Source organism: Pimephales promelas, chromosome 21, assembly GCF_988280905.1.
Source record: "Pimephales promelas chromosome 21, fPimPro1.hap1.1, whole genome shotgun sequence".
NCBI lineage: Eukaryota > Metazoa > Chordata > Actinopteri > Cypriniformes > Leuciscidae > Pimephales > Pimephales promelas.
Window position 1 is genome coordinate 10,564,347 of NC_142789.1, and position 11,323 is coordinate 10,575,669.

General features: G+C 39.9%; 11 non-coding genes across 11 annotated transcripts; all 11 read right to left on the reverse strand.

The window, feature by feature from the left end:
* Positions 1 to 439: 439 nt before the first annotated feature.
* On the reverse strand, positions 440 to 738 carry LOC148970232 (signal recognition particle RNA). Its single transcript, XR_016148979.1, has one exon.
* A 952-nt stretch (positions 739 to 1,690) lies between these two features.
* Positions 1,691 to 1,989, reverse strand: LOC148970233 (signal recognition particle RNA). Its single transcript, XR_016148781.1, has one exon.
* A 624-nt stretch (positions 1,990 to 2,613) lies between these two features.
* LOC148970234 (signal recognition particle RNA) lies at positions 2,614 to 2,912 on the reverse strand. Its single transcript, XR_016148962.1, has one exon.
* Positions 2,913 to 3,863: 951 nt separating this feature from the next.
* LOC148970235 (signal recognition particle RNA) lies at positions 3,864 to 4,162 on the reverse strand. The gene has a single exon (XR_016148873.1).
* Positions 4,163 to 4,790: 628 nt separating this feature from the next.
* On the reverse strand, positions 4,791 to 5,089 carry LOC148970236 (signal recognition particle RNA). Its single transcript, XR_016148821.1, has one exon.
* A 622-nt stretch (positions 5,090 to 5,711) lies between these two features.
* LOC148970237 (signal recognition particle RNA) lies at positions 5,712 to 6,010 on the reverse strand. Its single transcript, XR_016148980.1, has one exon.
* A 952-nt stretch (positions 6,011 to 6,962) lies between these two features.
* On the reverse strand, positions 6,963 to 7,261 carry LOC148970238 (signal recognition particle RNA). Its single transcript, XR_016148782.1, has one exon.
* Positions 7,262 to 7,885: 624 nt separating this feature from the next.
* On the reverse strand, positions 7,886 to 8,184 carry LOC148970239 (signal recognition particle RNA). Its single transcript, XR_016148963.1, has one exon.
* A 951-nt stretch (positions 8,185 to 9,135) lies between these two features.
* LOC148970240 (signal recognition particle RNA) lies at positions 9,136 to 9,434 on the reverse strand. The gene has a single exon (XR_016148874.1).
* A 628-nt stretch (positions 9,435 to 10,062) lies between these two features.
* On the reverse strand, positions 10,063 to 10,361 carry LOC148970241 (signal recognition particle RNA). Its single transcript, XR_016148823.1, has one exon.
* A 622-nt stretch (positions 10,362 to 10,983) lies between these two features.
* LOC148970242 (signal recognition particle RNA) lies at positions 10,984 to 11,282 on the reverse strand. The gene has a single exon (XR_016148929.1).
* Positions 11,283 to 11,323: the final 41 nt, after the last annotated feature.

An 11,323-nucleotide genomic window follows, 5' to 3' on the forward strand; every position in this document is an offset into this window, starting at 1 on the left:
GCTAAATTATTTTTGCACAATACATTTAAATTATAGCTATCTAACCACATGTAGGCCCTAGCCTGAGGTTGTTTTTTTTTATCCACTAGCATATTTATCTTAATCTATTCTAATTGGTAACTTTAAAAATTAAATAAAGTGATCTTAGTTTAACAAATCAATCGTTTGCTTTATATATAGATTTTCAGCAGTTTGATCATTAAATATCTTTAATAGGCTATTTGTAAAATACGGACATCTAAACTACATTTGTGATACATTAAAAAATATAAGGCATTGGTGTAAATGTATCTAACAGGGAAGCCATATAGAAAAAATGTACTTTATTATAATAAATGAAGACTGGATTGGACAGTTTTATTTGGCCATTAAGGGCTTTATTTTATGTTCATTTGTTGTTGCTGTTATTTATTAGATTTCACAGAATAACTGTTCACACAAAAGAATGGGTCTCACTGTATCGCTCAGGCAGCACTGCAGTGTCTATTCACAGGCACGATCCCACTACTGATCGCCACGGGGACTTTGACCTGCTTCGTCTCCGACCTGGGCCGGTTCACCCCTCCTTAGGCGACCTGGTGGTCCCGGGCTCCCCCAGGAACACCATATCGATACCGAACTTAGCGCGGACACCCAATCGACATAGTCCACTGCAGTCCAGAACCCCTGAGCTCAAGAGATCCACCAGCCTCAGCCTCCCAGTAGCTTGGACTACAGGCACGCGCCACTGCACCTGGCGAGAGCTGTGAGAATCAGCGCTGCTCCTGAATCCAGTGGCTCACAGCGCCCTCTAGTGTATGAAAACAAAATACCAGGGAATGATTAGGCAGGATCCGATGAACTAAAGCATTTTACAATCTCTTTGGTAGCTATATTGTTAAAGATAAGTAGTACATTGTCTTATTTATGCATTTTTTAATTGCTAAATTATTTTTGCACAACGCATTTAAATTATAGCTGTCCTACGCTATCTCACGACCAATTCGTACAAATTCGACGAATGATTAAAAAGTGGCTAATTCGTACTAATTCGTACAACCTCACTCATACGAATTTGTACGATTTGTCTAAACCCACGTGATGGTTAGGTTTAGGGGCGGGGTAAGGGTCAGGTCATTAGTACGAATTCATACGAATTGGCCAATTCGTAAAATATGTACGATTTAGCAAAATCGTACTAATTCGTACGAGTGAGGTCGTAAGAATTCTTACGAATTACCCACTTTTTAATCATTCCTCGAATTCGTACGATTGGTCGTGAGATCGGCTTGAGCTGTCTAACCACATATAGGCCCTAGCCTGAGTTTTTATTTTTTTGTATTTTTTTTTTAGCAACTAGCCTATTTCTCTTAATCTATTCTAATTGGTAACTTTAAAAATAAAATGAAGTGATCTTACCTTAACAAATCAATCATTTGCTTTATCTATAGATTTTCAGCTATTTGATCATTAAATATGTATTATAGGCTATTTTTAAAATACGGACAACTAAATTACATTTGTGAGACATTACAAAAATATAAGGCATTGGTGTAAATGTATCTAACAGGGAAGCCATATAGAAAAAAATTACTTTATTATGATAAATGAAGACTGGATTGGAAAGTTTTATTTGGCCATTAGTGGCTTTATTTTGTGTTCATTTGTTGTTGCTGCTGTTTATTAGATTCCACAGAATAACTGTTCACACAAAAGACCGAGTCTCGCTGTATCGCTCAGGCTGCACTGCAGAGTCTATTCACAGGCGCGATCCCACTACTGATCAACACGGGGACTTTGACCTGCTTCGTCTCCGACCTGGGCCGGTTCACCCCTCCTTAGGCGACCTGGTGGTCCCGGGCTCCCCCAGAAGCACCATATCGATACCGAACTTAGCACGGACACCCGATCGACATAGTCCACTGCAGTCCAGAACCCCTGAGCTCAAGCAATCCACCAGCCTCAGCCTCCCAGTAGCTTGGACTACAGGCACGCGCCACTGCACCCGGCGAGAGCTGTGAGAATCAGCGCTGCTACTGAATCCAGTGGCTCACAGCGCCCTCTAGTGTATGAAAACAAAATACCAGGGAATGATTAGGCAGGATCCGATGAACTAAAGCATTTTACAATCTCTTTGGTAGCTATATTGTTAAAGGTAAGTAGTACATTGTCTTATTTATGCATTTTTTAATTGCTAAATTATTTTTGCACAATACATTTAAATTATAGCTATCTAACCACATGTAGGCCCTAGCCTGAGTTTTTTTTATTTTTTATCCACTAGCATATTTATCTTAATCTATTCTAATTGGTAACTTTAAAAATTAAATAAAGTGATCTTAGTTTAACAAATCAATCGTTTGCTTTATATATAGATTTTCAGCAGTTTGATCATTAAATATCTTTAATAGGCTATTTGTAAAATACGGACATCTAAACTACATTTGTGATACATTAAAAAATATAAGGCATTGGTGTAAATGTATCTAACAGGGAAGCCATATAGAAAAAATGTACTTTATTATAATAAATGAAGACTGGATTGGACAGTTTTATTTGGCCATTAAGGGCTTTATTTTATGTTCATTTGTTGTTGCTGTTATTTATTAGATTTCACAGAATAACTGTTCACACAAAAGAATGGGTCTCACTGTATCGCTCAGGCAGCACTGCAGTGTCTATTCCCAGGCACGATCCCACTACTGATCGACACGGGGACTTTGACCTGCTTCGTCTCCGACCTGGGCCGGTTCACCCCTCCTTAGGCGACCTGGTGGTCCCGGGCTCCCCCAGGAACACCATATCAATACCGAACTTAGCGCGGACACCCAATCGACATAGTCCACTGCAGTCCAGAACCCCCGAGCTCAAGAGATCCACCAGCCTCAGCCTCCCAGTAGCTTGGACTACAGGCACGCGCCACTGCACCCGGCAAGAGCTGTGAGAATCAGCGCTGCTCCTGAATCCAGTGGCTCACAGCGCCCTCTAGTGTATGAAAACAAAATACCAGGGAATGATTAGGCAGGATCCGATGAACTAAAGCATTTTACAATCTCTTTTGTAGCTATATTGTTAAAGATAAGTAGTACATTGTCTTATTTATGCATTTTTTAATTGCTAAATTATTTTTGCACAACGCATTTAAATTATAGCTGTCCTACGCTATCTCACGACCAATTCGTATGAATTCGACGAATGATTAAAAAGTGGCTAATTCGTACTAATTCGTACAACCTCACTCATACGAATTCGTACGATTTGTCTAAACCCACGTGATGGTTAGGTTTAGGGGCGGGGTAAGGGTCAGGTCATTCGTACGAATTTATACGAATTGGCCAATTCGTAAAATATGTACGATTTAGCAAAATCGTACTAATTCGTACGAGTGAGGTCGTAAGAATTCTTACGAATTACCCACTTTTTAATCATTCCTCGAATTCGTACGATTGGTCGTGAGATCGGCTTGAGCTGTGTAACCACATATAGGCCCTAGCCTGAGTTTTTATTTTTTTGTATTTTTTTTTAGCAACTAGCCTATTTCTCTTAATCTATTCTAATTGGTAACTTTAAAAATAAAAAGAAGTGATCTTAGCTTAACAAATCAATCATTTGCTTTATCTATAGATTTTCAGCTATTTGATCATTAAATATGTATTATAGGCTATTTTTAAAATACGGACAACTAAATTACATTTGTGAGACATTACAAAAATATAAGGCATTGGTGTAAATGTATCTAACAGGGAAGCCATATAGAAAAAATTTACTTTATTATGATAAATGAAGACTGGATTGGAAAGTTTTATTTGGCCATTAGTGGCTTTATTTTGTGTTCATTTGTTGTTGCTGCTGTTTATTAGATTCCACAGAATAACTGTTCACACAAAAGACCGAGTCTCGCTGTATCGCTCAGGCTGCACTGCAGAGTCTATTCACAGGCGCGATCCCACTACTGATCGACACGGGGACTTTGACCTGCTTCGTCTCCGACCTGGGCCGGTTCACCCCTCCTTAGGCGACCTGGTGGTCCCGGGCTCCCCCAGAAGCACCATATCGATACCGAACTTAGCACGGACACCCGATCGACATAGTCCACTGCAGTCCAGAACACCTGAGCTCAAGCAATCCACCACCCTCAACCTCCCAGTAGCTTGGACTACAGGCGCGCGCCACTGCACCCGGCTAGAGCTGTGAGAATCAGCGCTGCTACTGAATCCAGTGGCTCACAGCGCCCTCTAGTGTATGAAAACAAAATACCAGGGAATGATTAGGCAGGATCCGATGAACTAAAGCATTTTACAATCTCTTTGGTAGCTATATTGTTAAAGGTAAGTAGTACATTGTCTTATTTATGCATTTTTTAATTGCTAAATTATTTTTGCACAATACATTTAGATTATAGCTATCTAACCACATGTAGGCCCTAGCCTGAGTTTTTTTTTTTTTATTATTATCCACTAGCATATTTATCTTAATCTATTCTAATTGGTAACTTTAAAAATTAAATAAAGTGATCTTAGTTTAACAAATCAATCGTTTGCTTTATATATAGATTTTCAGCAGTTTGATCATTAAATATCTTTAATAGGCTATTTGTAAAATACGGACATCTAAACTACATTTGTGATACATTAAAAAATATAAGGCATTGGTGTAAATGTATCTAACAGGGAAGCCATATAGAAAAAATGTACTTTATTATAATAAATGAAGACTGGATTGGACAGTTTTATTTGGCCATTAAGGGCTTTATTTTATGTTCATTTGTTGTTGCTGTTATTTATTAGATTTCACAGAATAACTGTTCACACAAAAGAATGGGTCTCACTGTATCGCTCAGGCTGCACTGCAGAGTCTATTCACCGGCGCGATCCCACTACTGATCGACACGGGGACTTTGACCTGCTTCGTCTCCGACCTGGGCCGGTTCACCCCTCCTTAGGCGACCTGGTGGTCCCGGGCTCCCCCAGAAGCACCATATCGATACCGAACTTAGCACGGACACCCGATCGACATAGTCCACTGCAGTCCAGAACCCCTGAGCTCAAGCAATCCACCAGCCTCAGCCTCCCAGTAGCTTGGACTACAGGCGCGCGCCACTGCACCCGGCGAGAGCTGTGAGAATCAGCGCTGCTACTGAATCCAGTGGCTCACAGCGCCCTCTAGTGTATGAAAACAAAATACCAGGGAATGATTAGGCAGGATCCGATGAACTAAAGCATTTTACAATCTCTTTGGTAGCTATATTGTTAAAGGTAAGTAGTACATTGTCTTATTTATGCATTTTTTAATTGCTAAATTATTTTTGCACAATACATTTAAATTATAGCTATCTAACCACATGTAGGCCCTAGCCTGAGTTTTTTTTTTTTTATCCACTAGCATATTTATCTTAATCTATTCTAATTGGTAACTTTAAAAATTAAATAAAGTGATCTTAGTTTAACAAATCAATTGTTTGCTTTATATATAGATTTTCAGCAGTTTGATCATTAAATATCTTTAATAGGCTATTTGTAAAATACGGACATCTAAACTACATTTGTGATACATTAAAAAATATAAGGCATTGGTGTAAATGTATCTAACAGGGAAGCCATATAGAAAAAATGTACTTTATTATAATAAATGAAGACTGGATTGGACAGTTTTATTTGGCCATTAAGGGCTTTATTTTATGTTCATTTGTTGTTGCTGTTATTTATTAGATTTCACAGAATAACTGTTCACACAAAAGAATGGGTCTCACTGTATCGCTCAGGCAGCACTGCAGTGTCTATTCACAGGCACGATCCCACTACTGATCGCCACGGGGACTTTGACCTGCTTCGTCTCCGACCTGGGCCGGTTCACCCCTCCTTAGGCGACCTGGTGGTCCCGGGCTCCCCCAGGAACACCATATCGATACCGAACTTAGCGCGGACACCCAATCGACATAGTCCACTGCAGTCCAGAACCCCTGAGCTCAAGAGATCCACCAGCCTCAGCCTCCCAGTAGCTTGGACTACAGGCACGCGCCACTGCACCTGGCGAGAGCTGTGAGAATCAGCGCTGCTCCTGAATCCAGTGGCTCACAGCGCCCTCTAGTGTATGAAAACAAAATACCAGGGAATGATTAGGCAGGATCCGATGAACTAAAGCATTTTACAATCTCTTTGGTAGCTATATTGTTAAAGATAAGTAGTACATTGTCTTATTTATGCATTTTTTAATTGCTAAATTATTTTTGCACAACGCATTTAAATTATAGCTGTCCTACGCTATCTCACGACCAATTCGTACAAATTCGACGAATGATTAAAAAGTGGCTAATTCGTACTAATTCGTACAACCTCACTCATACGAATTTGTACGATTTGTCTAAACCCACGTGATGGTTAGGTTTAGGGGCGGGGTAAGGGTCAGGTCATTAGTACGAATTCATACGAATTGGCCAATTCGTAAAATATGTACGATTTAGCAAAATCGTACTAATTCGTACGAGTGAGGTCGTAAGAATTCTTACGAATTACCCACTTTTTAATCATTCCTCGAATTCGTACGATTGGTCGTGAGATCGGCTTGAGCTGTCTAACCACATATAGGCCCTAGCCTGAGTTTTTATTTTTTTGTATTTTTTTTTTAGCAACTAGCCTATTTCTCTTAATCTATTCTAATTGGTAACTTTAAAAATAAAATGAAGTGATCTTACCTTAACAAATCAATCATTTGCTTTATCTATAGATTTTCAGCTATTTGATCATTAAATATGTATTATAGGCTATTTTTAAAATACGGACAACTAAATTACATTTGTGAGACATTACAAAAATATAAGGCATTGGTGTAAATGTATCTAACAGGGAAGCCATATAGAAAAAAATTACTTTATTATGATAAATGAAGACTGGATTGGAAAGTTTTATTTGGCCATTAGTGGCTTTATTTTGTGTTCATTTGTTGTTGCTGCTGTTTATTAGATTCCACAGAATAACTGTTCACACAAAAGACCGAGTCTCGCTGTATCGCTCAGGCTGCACTGCAGAGTCTATTCACAGGCGCGATCCCACTACTGATCAACACGGGGACTTTGACCTGCTTCGTCTCCGACCTGGGCCGGTTCACCCCTCCTTAGGCGACCTGGTGGTCCCGGGCTCCCCCAGAAGCACCATATCGATACCGAACTTAGCACGGACACCCGATCGACATAGTCCACTGCAGTCCAGAACCCCTGAGCTCAAGCAATCCACCAGCCTCAGCCTCCCAGTAGCTTGGACTACAGGCACGCGCCACTGCACCCGGCGAGAGCTGTGAGAATCAGCGCTGCTACTGAATCCAGTGGCTCACAGCGCCCTCTAGTGTATGAAAACAAAATACCAGGGAATGATTAGGCAGGATCCGATGAACTAAAGCATTTTACAATCTCTTTGGTAGCTATATTGTTAAAGGTAAGTAGTAGATTGTCTTATTTATGCATTTTTTAATTGCTAAATTATTTTTGCACAATACATTTAAATTATAGCTATCTAACCACATGTAGGCCCTAGCCTGAGTTTTTTTTATTTTTTATCCACTAGCATATTTATCTTAATCTATTCTAATTGGTAACTTTAAAAATTAAATAAAGTGATCTTAGTTTAACAAATCAATCGTTTGCTTTATATATAGATTTTCAGCAGTTTGATCATTAAATATCTTTAATAGGCTATTTGTAAAATACGGACATCTAAACTACATTTGTGATACATTAAAAAATATAAGGCATTGGTGTAAATGTATCTAACAGGGAAGCCATATAGAAAAAATGTACTTTATTATAATAAATGAAGACTGGATTGGACAGTTTTATTTGGCCATTAAGGGCTTTATTTTATGTTCATTTGTTGTTGCTGTTATTTATTAGATTTCACAGAATAACTGTTCACACAAAAGAATGGGTCTCACTGTATCGCTCAGGCAGCACTGCAGTGTCTATTCCCAGGCACGATCCCACTACTGATCGACACGGGGACTTTGACCTGCTTCGTCTCCGACCTGGGCCGGTTCACCCCTCCTTAGGCGACCTGGTGGTCCCGGGCTCCCCCAGGAACACCATATCAATACCGAACTTAGCGCGGACACCCAATCGACATAGTCCACTGCAGTCCAGAACCCCCGAGCTCAAGAGATCCACCAGCCTCAGCCTCCCAGTAGCTTGGACTACAGGCACGCGCCACTGCACCCGGCAAGAGCTGTGAGAATCAGCGCTGCTCCTGAATCCAGTGGCTCACAGCGCCCTCTAGTGTATGAAAACAAAATACCAGGGAATGATTAGGCAGGATCCGATGAACTAAAGCATTTTACAATCTCTTTTGTAGCTATATTGTTAAAGATAAGTAGTACATTGTCTTATTTATGCATTTTTTAATTGCTAAATTATTTTTGCACAACGCATTTAAATTATAGCTGTCCTACGCTATCTCACGACCAATTCGTATGAATTCGACGAATGATTAAAAAGTGGCTAATTCGTACTAATTCGTACAACCTCACTCATACGAATTCGTACGATTTGTCTAAACCCACGTGATGGTTAGGTTTAGGGGCGGGGTAAGGGTCAGGTCATTCGTACGAATTTATACGAATTGGCCAATTCGTAAAATATGTACGATTTAGCAAAATCGTACTAATTCGTACGAGTGAGGTCGTAAGAATTCTTACGAATTACCCACTTTTTAATCATTCCTCGAATTCGTACGATTGGTCGTGAGATCGGCTTGAGCTGTGTAACCACATATAGGCCCTAGCCTGAGTTTTTATTTTTTTGTATTTTTTTTTAGCAACTAGCCTATTTCTCTTAATCTATTCTAATTGGTAACTTTAAAAATAAAAAGAAGTGATCTTAGCTTAACAAATCAATCATTTGCTTTATCTATAGATTTTCAGCTATTTGATCATTAAATATGTATTATAGGCTATTTTTAAAATACGGACAACTAAATTACATTTGTGAGACATTACAAAAATATAAGGCATTGGTGTAAATGTATCTAACAGGGAAGCCATATAGAAAAAATTTACTTTATTATGATAAATGAAGACTGGATTGGAAAGTTTTATTTGGCCATTAGTGGCTTTATTTTGTGTTCATTTGTTGTTGCTGCTGTTTATTAGATTCCACAGAATAACTGTTCACACAAAAGACCGAGTCTCGCTGTATCGCTCAGGCTGCACTGCAGAGTCTATTCACAGGCGCGATCCCACTACTGATCGACACGGGGACTTTGACCTGCTTCGTCTCCGACCTGGGCCGGTTCACCCCTCCTTAGGCGACCTGGTGGTCCCGGGCTCCCCCAGAAGCACCATATCGATACCGAACTTAGCACGGACACCCGATCGACATAGTCCACTGCAGTCCAGAACACCTGAGCTCAAGCAATCCACCACCCTCAACCTCCCAGTAGCTTGGACTACAGGCGCGCGCCACTGCACCCGGCTAGAGCTGTGAGAATCAGCGCTGCTACTGAATCCAGTGGCTCACAGCGCCCTCTAGTGTATGAAAACAAAATACCAGGGAATGATTAGGCAGGATCCGATGAACTAAAGCATTTTACAATCTCTTTGGTAGCTATATTGTTAAAGGTAAGTAGTACATTGTCTTATTTATGCATTTTTTAATTGCTAAATTATTTTTGCACAATACATTTAGATTATAGCTATCTAACCACATGTAGGCCCTAGCCTGAGTTTTTTTTTTTTTATTATTATCCACTAGCATATTTATCTTAATCTATTCTAATTGGTAACTTTAAAAATTAAATAAAGTGATCTTAGTTTAACAAATCAATCGTTTGCTTTATATATAGATTTTCAGCAGTTTGATCATTAAATATCTTTAATAGGCTATTTGTAAAATACGGACATCTAAACTACATTTGTGATACATTAAAAAATATAAGGCATTGGTGTAAATGTATCTAACAGGGAAGCCATATAGAAAAAATGTACTTTATTATAATAAATGAAGACTGGATTGGACAGTTTTATTTGGCCATTAAGGGCTTTATTTTATGTTCATTTGTTGTTGCTGTTATTTATTAGATTTCACAGAATAACTGTTCACACAAAAGAATGGGTCTCACTGTATCGCTCAGGCTGCACTGCAGAGTCTATTCACCGGCGCGATCCCACTACTGATCGACACGGGGACTTTGACCTGCTTCGTCTCCGACCTGGGCCGGTTCACCCCTCCTTAGGCGACCTGGTGGTCCCGGGCTCCCCCAGAAGCACCATATCGATACCGAACTTAGCACGGACACCCGATCGACATAGTCCACTGCAGTCCAGAACCCCTGAGCTCAAGCAATCCACCAGCCTCAGCCTCCCAGTAGCTTGGACTACAGGCGCGCGCCACTGCACCCGGCGAGAGCTGTGAGAATCAGCGCTGCTACTGAATCCAGTGGCTCACAGCGCCCTCTAGTGTATGAAAACAAAATACCAGGGAATGATTAGGCAGGATCCGATGAACTAAAGCATTTTACAATCTCTTTGGTAGCTATATTGTTAAAGGTAAGTAGTACATTGTCTTATTTATGCATTTTTTAATTGCTAAATTATTTTTGCACAATACATTTAAATTATAACTATCTAACCACATGTAGGCCCTAGCCTGAGTTTTTTTTTTTTTATCCACTAGCATATTTATCTTAATCTATTCTAATTGGTAACTTTAAAAATTAAATAAAGTGATCTTAGTTTAACAAATCAATTGTTTGCTTTATATATAGATTTTCAGCAGTTTGATCATTAAATATCTTTAATAGGCTATTTGTAAAATACGGACATCTAAACTACATTTGTGATACATTAAAAAATATAAGGCATTGGTGTAAATGTATCTAACAGGGAAGCCATATAGAAAAAATGTACTTTATTATAATAAATGAAGACTGGATTGGACAGTTTTATTTGGCCATTAAGGGCTTTATTTTATGTTAATTTGTTGTTGCTGTTATTTATTAGATTTCACAGAATAACTGTTCAGACAAAAGAATGGGTCTCACTGTATCGCTCAGGCAGCACTGCAGTGTCTATTCACAGGCACGATCCCACTACTGATCGCCACGGGGATTTTGACCTGCTTCGTCTCCGACCTGGGCCGGTTCACCCCTCCTTAGGCGACCTGGTGGTCCCGGGCTCCCCCAGGAACACCATATCGATACCGAACTTAGCGCGGACACCCAATCGACATAGTCCACTGCAGTACAGAACCCCTGAGCTCAAGAGATCCACCAGCCTCAGCCTCCCAGTAGCTTGGACTACAGGCACGCGCCACTGCACCTGGCGAGAGCTGTGAGAATCAGCGCTGCTCCTGAATCCAGTGGCT